The following is an 8,293-nucleotide window of genomic DNA, read 5'->3' on the forward strand; positions in this document are numbered from 1 at the left end:
TTGACTAAAATATCTTCAGTTTGCAACTTATACTTAGAGTGGAAAGGGGTGACAATGAAATTCATCAAAATGGATTCATTCCTGCTCATAATGAAAGCTTAGTTAAGTAGGAAAAGTACAAAATTGAGTTGACTTTTGAAGACTGCACTAAGTGGAAGAACTACTCTCTTATCCCTTTGTGAACCAGGATACTACATCTCCATACTGGTAAGCTCAGTCACATTGTGTTCAATCCCAATTAACTTGCCTATTCTGATCATTATTGGATTTAAACCAAATCACCCAATAGTGATGACTGAATATGTGGCCCAGGGAATTTATTAAATAAATCTCTCCTTCTTGTTTTCCTTCTCAGCGAGTCCATCAGTAACCACAGTTGATTTTTCTGTCATCTTGGGCAAAACCATTTCATGTCTCAGTTCTTGAAAAAAAATTGAATTTATTGTGCACTTTGTTTATGTCTTATAGCTTAAATGTAAATGCCCCCCATAGGCTCATGTGTTTGAACTCTTGGTCCTCAGCTGGTGGTATTTTTTTGGAAGATTGTGAAACCTTCAGTGGGTTGAGCATTACTAGAGGAAGGCTGTCAGTGACAGAACCTGAGGTTTATAGCCCACTTCCTGTCTTTGTCCTAGGATATCTTTTGTCTAACTTGAGCTTGTACATATTGTCACAACCACTGTGGGGTCATGTGTTCAGAAAGTGCTATTTTCTTGTAACCATCCATTGCCTCTTACAGTCTTTCTATCCCCTTCTTAAACTGTGACTCAAAATAAACTCCTTCTCCTTCAAGTTGCTTCTTATCAATTATTGAGTCACAGCAAAGAGAAAGATAATCAATACACTTATCTTTGTAAATGCTTTTTAAAATAATGAATGAGTCAAGCACTCCTGTAGCTTGCATTTATTGCCTTTGCTGTGACAAAATATCCAATAAGAAAGTAACCCAGAAGAGAAGGGGCTTTATTTGGCTTATAATTCCAGACTTCAGTTCATCAGTGAAGGAAAGTCAAGGCAGGAACTCAAAGCATCATATCCACAGTCAAGAGCAGAGAAAGAATAAATGCATGGTAATTTGTTTGCTTCATTTAGTTTCCTTCTGTCTTATATAGTTCAGGATCCCCCCCCCCCCCCGCCTAGGGAATGGCTCCACTCACTATGGCTGGGTCTGTCCACATCAATTAATAATCAAGGTAGTCTCCCACAGACATGCCCATAGGACAACTTGGTCTATATAATTACTTACTAATCTTCTCTTTCCAGGTGATTCTAAGATGTGTCAAATCGAAAGTTCAAACTAACCAACACACCCTGAAAGAAAACATTTTGTGATGCATTTATTTTCCACTGTGATACAACAAGCTTAGAATATGCCATGGACAAGTTTCCCATGACATAATTTATGGTCCTCATTCTCTGAGGCTGTATTATCTTTCTTTATTTTGAAGATTTAGCTGCCTAGAGAATAAACTTTCTTACTTAAGATATGATAATTCATAAAAGTAACTAGAAACTGAGGAAGCATGGACATTGGGACCTTGAGAAAACTTCCTTCCCAGAGTTAGCTGCAGCTCTCAATTCTTGAATAATGTCAAGGAGATCCATCTTGATATTAGTTTCATTGTACCATTTTAATCTCATAGTGGGAGCCACATAGAATGCTGTACTTTTTTGAGTTAGTAATCTAGGATTTGGAGACATTCATGCTGAATTGTTATTGATGTCCTTGTTCATGCAAAGACACTTCCTGGAGTCAATGCCGGTTTAAATGCTTCTTTATCAGGTAACTAAAAGTGGGATCTTTGGACTTGAAGGAAAGTGCTCTTTCTGTTGCCCAGAAGCCAAGTGACAGTGGTGTTAAATGTGACCATAGCCTAAAGCATTGATTATAACTATCCTTCAAGGTGGTAAATCTTTGTCCTTTAAGTTTGGCTTTTGTTTTGTAAACAGCCTGAAGTCATTTAGAACAAATCTTGCATGGAATAAGGAGCACAGTCATGCTGGTGGTGAATACCTCACTCTGGTCAGAAATAAGCAAATACATCAAATAATAAGTGCAGCTTCTCTTTCTTCCATCTCCTCCTTGTGGGGCAGAGCAATGATTTCTGTAAATATGTTGGGCAGGTCAGGTGGGCTGGCCACCCCCTGTCTAGCAGATGCATTATTGTGTCATATCATCAAAGCCCAGGGGCTAGCGGGTTGGTTTTCCATGACTGAAAGACATCAGGTTTAGTCCACAATCTCCTCATGTATCACTCCCCTTTTCCTACAGCTTCATCACCGTCTTCTTAGTGAATGGTGACTCTCTTCTGTGGCAGTCAATGATGGGAAGAAAGTACTCAGGCAGAGGCAGGCTAACTAATATGTGTTTCAGGGTCCCAGAGGTTACTTAATATTAGTGTTCATGTCCCAGAGGAGACGACTTAATCAGATGACACAGATAGGTGCAAAGGAGGCTGGCAAATGTAATCTAGTGTCATCCTCAGAGTGTCTGGTTTATCCCCTGATCTTTGCTCCAGAAAACTCTATTTCCCAGATTCCCTTGTTCCTTGGATGTGGGTGATGGCATGGTAGCATTGGATGACAGGAACAGGATAGAAGGGCATGAAGTTGTTCTATTCCCTACTTTAGCTGTGTTTTCTCGACTGCTTACGCTCCATTGTCCTGGCTCTCCCACACCATAACTCTCAGGAGTTTAGTTTGCTGGCTTACGATGACACTGTCTCCTTTTATCCCTTTCAACCTAGAGGTAAGGATATTTGATGTGAGTGGTTTCTGGATTACCTCACTTCATATCTGCCTATTCAGCTAGTCCATCTCTTCTGAAACTAAGTCCCTGTGTTAATCCCCTCTCTTCGAAATGCTCAACATGTGGGTAGCAAGATGGCTTGGCAGGTAAAGGTGCCTGTGGTCAAGCCAGATGATCTGTGTTCAATACCCAGGAAGGAGAGAACCCATTCCCATATGTTGTATTCTGATTCCCACATGAATACCATTGTGCTAGCTAGTTTGTATATCAAGTTGACATGACCTAGAGTCATTTTGGAAGAGGGAATTTCAATTCAGAAAATGCTCTCACTAGATTGGCCTGTGATGTATTTTCTTGAGTGGTGATTGATGTGAGAAGGTCCAAGTCACTGTAGATAGTCCTTTCCTTAGGGTGGTGGCCTTGGGTAGTATAAGAAAGCAGGCCTAGTAGGCCATGAGGAGCAAGCTTGTAAGTAGCATTCCTCTGTGACCTCTATATCACTTCCTGCCTCTAGGTTCTGCCTTGAGTTCTTGGCCTGACTTTCCTGGATAATGAACTACAAGATATAAGATGAAATAAACTTTTTCCTCCCCAAGTTGCTGTTGGTCATGGTATTTTATCTCAGTGATTAAAACCTTAACTAAGACAACCATAATGTATATAGACACACAAAATGCTTTTAACTGTAACTAAAAAAAAATGCCCAACATGGTTTGTATTTATTTTCCTAATTAGATCCTGTTTTAAATACAAAATAAATGAATGTACTTTAAAAAACTAGTTTCTTGTGTGTATGTGTGTGTGTGTGTGTGTGTGTGTATGTGTGTGTTTATAAGTATGTATTTCCATAAACATGTATGCATCTGCATGTAGAGGCCAGAGGTGAACATCAGGAGTCATATACTTTATTTTTTTAGTCAGTCTCTCACTGGAACCTGGAGCTCACCAATTCAGCTAGGCTAACTAGTCAGCAAGCCCCATGGATCTTCTAGCCTCTGCCTCCCAAGTTCTGTGATTCTCAGCATGCACCACTATACCCAGCCCTTTTCATGAACATTGGTAACGGAGCTCAGGCCCTCATTCTTGAGCAGCAAGTGATTTGCTGACTGAGCCACTTTGCCCAGCTCTATAAACCATTTTCATGTATAACAGTTGTTAGCACAGTCCACCCCTCTGTACACCAAATTGCCATGTGTCCCTTTTCCACACACAAATCACAATCCTTGTGCCTTGAGGATAATCCAAAGGAACATACCATTCTGAACTAAAAGCCAAGTGAAGCACTGATCTCCCAGCCTGAATCCTGTCTTCATACCAGGAACCAGTTGAAAAGTCCACGTATGTACACACATCCCAGATATACTGCATTCACAATAGTGGAGTAAGAGCAAGCAGGGCAGTGCAGGAAGCATTCATGCAGACAAGGAGAGACTGGGAAACCCAGAGCCATCACTAGCCAGAGCCAGGAAATCTTGAAAGTTTGACTTTATGAAGATGCTCCACCCTGGAAAAGGAATGAGCAGGCCTTCAAACCATTCAAACGCAGCTCTGATCTAGAGATTCCCTGATGCTGCCACCCAGAGCTCAGGAAACACTCTACCAGTGCCATAGCAACTCAAGCCAACAGGGTTGGTCATTAGATTCTAGAATGGGGAATTCTGCTGCTCCAAAGGCCCACATCTGCTGGAACCCAATTGTCAGCACACACAACCGAGAGAGGCCGGTGTCTCCCTTTCCTCTCTTTTCTAGACCCGTTTCATAAATATTTCAGAGGCAGAACTGAGAAGCCATCTGGAACCTTCCAGGCAAGGGAGGCTGGAAAGTATATGCAGAATGTATGAGAAGGAAAGGTCAGCAGTGGATTGGTTGAGCTGGACGCAGCATAGGGGAGTTGTCTCAATGATAAACTCAATGATCACATCCCAGTGCAGGTCAGACATCTGTGCAGGGGACTGGGAAGGGAGGCTTGGGCAGGACAAGCCCCAGACCACAGCACAGCCCTAAGAACAGCTTGTCTGGACAGATGAGGAGTCTTCCATCCCTACTGTGCTCTGTCACTGTCCATGGTAGTCACAGAACAAATATGGCAGATGAAAGGGAGAGGCAGTTGGAGCTGTCCATAAAGCAGACTTCTTTTACTAGGTTCTAGTCAAGATCAGAGAGACACTCGTTCATGACCACCAACAAAGGAAGAAGTGGGTGGAAAAGGCAAGCAGCTGTTGTTGATTTCAACAGCTCTTAGTGTGATATTCTTACTAGGTGCTTCCCCAAAGGGGGAGTCACAATTACTTTTCTTCACATTAACCACATATACATTTGGTGACTCCCAAATTGCATATTAAATGATTACTAAGAGCACTTCAATAGGTAACTCCAAAGAAGTGGTTGCACAGATGGCTGTGTTTAAACTCAGTGAGTCACAACAAAACAAATAGAGATGTGTGTGAGAGAGATAGAGATAGATAGATAGATAGATAGATAGATAGATAGATAGATAGATATTAAATGATTACTAAGAATGTTTCTTCTTTTTTTGTGAGATAAATGAGATGGCTCCAGAGGTGCCTTGGATGGAATTAGAGTCTGATAAGGCAAACCCTGAAGCCACTAGGCTTTTACAAGGAATTTAATGCATGTCCTTCCTCTGTAAATTGAGTTTTAATATATCCCCAAACATGCCAGGTAGGCAAATCAAATGTGATGGTGGGCAGAGGGAGGCTCTGTCTCGTCATAAACTTCCTTAATCTCAAAAGTATTTGTATACAGTGAATGACAGCAAATAGAGTAATGGCTGCCCAATGCTGAGAGGACCTGACAGCTGTAGACTCAGTACTGAACAAGATATTAATACCACCCCATTAAGGCTTAGGGACTACTGTAGAAGAGGAGGTGGGAAGTATGTAAGAGTCAGAAGATAGGATGAAAAACTTCAAAATGTCATCATCTGGACTCATACAACCATTTCAGTATTAGGTCACAACAACTGGTTACCTGCACCTGGATCATAGAAGACCAGCTCTATGAACAGTCATGGAAGGGGAAGGGTCTCATGGGGCTCTCCCCTTCATTGTTGAATTATGGTTATTGAGAGATTCTAGGACAGGGTGATTCACTGTCTTTAGCCGCTACTGAGCCTACCTGACTTCAATAGGTAACTCCAAAGAAGTGGTCGCACAGATGGCTGTGTTTAAACTCAGTGAGTCACAACAAAACAAATAGAGATGTGTGTGTGTGTGTGTGTGTGTGTGTGTGTGTGTGTGTGTGTGAGAGAGAGAGAGAGAGAGAGAGAGAGAGAGAGAGAGAGAGAGAGAGATAGAGAGAGAGAGACTTGTGGGGAAGAAGACAGGATAACAGAGAGAAAAAAAGAGGAGGGGAAAGAGTGGTTGGTATACAATGTGTACATAGGTAAAGTAGCCTAACTTAAAATATGTGTTGAATTAGAATAAACAATAGTAGTAGTATCATGTCACTATATGAATGAATATATATGCATATATATGTGTGTGTGTGTGTTTCTCCATTTGTATATGAAGTTTATTCAATCATTTAATTACTTTTGTGGGCTAAGATATATCCCCTCAAAGAGAGTAGGTTGAATATCTCTAAGTACCAGTGCAGTGAAATCAGCCTCAGTGTGAAACAGTATTACGTGGAGGTAATCAATTTAAGGACGTTCGTACGTTCGTAGAATGGGTTTTGGCCTGACACAACTGATAGCCTATTTAAAAAGAGGGATTTCACATGGAGAAAGACTAGAGGGGCTAGAATGTGACAACATGGGGGAAATGGACCCTGTGACTGCAGCCATGCATCTGGAAGGAATAGAGCTCTGAGAGGGATGGCAGATGCCTGAAGCTAGAAGAAGCAAGGGAGAGTTCTCCTCTAGAGCCATCAGAAAGAACGTGGTCCTGCCAGCTCCTTATCTTAGATTTCCAGCCGCCAGAATTGAGACAACAGACTTCTGTCATTTGAAGCCCTCCAGTTTGGGGTATCTTGTCATGGTGGCCACAGGAACCTACTAGGGTCATTAGTGATGATGTCCACTGGGTTTCGGGCTCTGTACCCAGCTGGAGAAAGAATAAGGTGTAGAATTTACAGTCAAACACTAGGGACAGAGATACAACCAATTGTATGAGTTGATGTTCATGGTCGTGGTACATACAGTGAGAAGAAGACCCTTGTCAAGGAGAACTTGAGGTTTTCCCCTCACCTGGGCATTGAGAAAGTTTTCCATGGGGTGAGAGGCTGGGACCCTGAGGTCTCTGGAGTTGAGGGTGAGATTTGGTGATAGGAGTGAGCATGATAGGGAGAGCAAACTATTTATAAAGTCGTGTATAAAGGGATAAAAAGACACGGGGGGGGGGTGAAGAGAGGTAGAGAGGAGAGCCAGGGAAGTGATTTTGTTGGTAATTATCAGTGTTCAGAATGAGGGTTTGAATTCCATGCCATCTCTGTCATTCAGCCACTCACCCAACCTGAGCACTGACCCTAAACAAGGTCTGCTGTGAAGAAGCAGTCTTGACTAGAAATCACCAGCATGGCGATGTGTCCTGCTCAGCTGAGAGCCATCAGTACCCACCCCACTGAGCCTATGGTAGAGAGGTGTGCCAGCTGGGAAGATTAATGCTTGCTTGGAGCTCAGCCTCCGTCAACACAGATTCAAGGGTCTTGGAAAGGTCTCCGTAGTTATGGTCAAATGGTCTGTAACCACGGCTTATGGCTGTAAACGTCTCTTTTCAATTTCTTAGATTTCAGGACTTTGAGCTCTGCTTCAGTGAAGAAGTATCCTGTGACAATGGGAAAGGAAGTGATTGATTGTCCCCATCTCCTAAGACACAGAGCGGTGGAGCACCAGGGCTACTTGCCTGGGTTCAGGATTGTGCTTGCCCTGGAGCACACAGCCCATCTCTTTCAGTCTCACCCTGACCTTCAACTCAGATTTTTTTCCTGTTGAAATAATAGGTGTGCCTCAAACTAAAGCTTTTGTGAGAATAAAACAACAACAACAAACAAACATAAAAAAACTCTTCTTATAATACCTGGACCTTAGTAAACATTCAGTTGATACACAATATTATTGTCACTATCCTTCCTCCCATTAATTAAACTTTGCAACAATATGGACAGACTTTTAGACTTTCAGGTGCCTAAGTACATTCACACATTCTTTGTAATCAAGTCTAAGTATGGGTAAGTGATTAGTGGCAGTGATGTTAATTAACTCTCCACAGTAAAAAAAGGGACCGGAGAGAGCCCTGCACTTAAACAGCTGATTGCGATGAAACCACTCTGTTCTGCAAAGGCGCTCGATGGGAGCCCTCTGCTTTCCACTCAGAGCAAACAGAAGTTAGCACGAAGATCACCACTCCCCTCCTTTTTAATTAGAAAGCACTAAGAAGATGAAAACGCATAATAAGGCTCTGCAGTAGTTAAGTGTAATTCAAGTAATGTGTGTCTGGGGACCCTCTCGATCACGGCGCCGGCACGCAGAGCCATTCAGTTAGGAGCTGGCTCCTCAGGGCAGGGCAGACCTGAGCTTGCTTC

General features: G+C 42.4%; 1 long non-coding RNA gene across 1 annotated transcript; it reads left to right on the forward strand.

Annotated features, from left to right (window-relative positions):
- The first annotated feature begins 4,406 nt into the window (after positions 1-4,406).
- LOC143267408 (uncharacterized) lies at positions 4,407-7,773 on the forward strand. Its single transcript, XR_013042485.1, has 2 exons — positions 4,407-4,599; positions 7,498-7,773. It is a non-coding gene; the product is annotated as an uncharacterized LOC143267408 (long non-coding RNA).
- The last annotated feature ends 520 nt before the right edge of the window (positions 7,774-8,293 follow it).

This window comes from Peromyscus maniculatus, chromosome 1 (assembly GCF_049852395.1).
Source record: "Peromyscus maniculatus bairdii isolate BWxNUB_F1_BW_parent chromosome 1, HU_Pman_BW_mat_3.1, whole genome shotgun sequence".
In the NCBI taxonomy this organism is placed as follows: domain Eukaryota; kingdom Metazoa; phylum Chordata; class Mammalia; order Rodentia; family Cricetidae; genus Peromyscus; species Peromyscus maniculatus.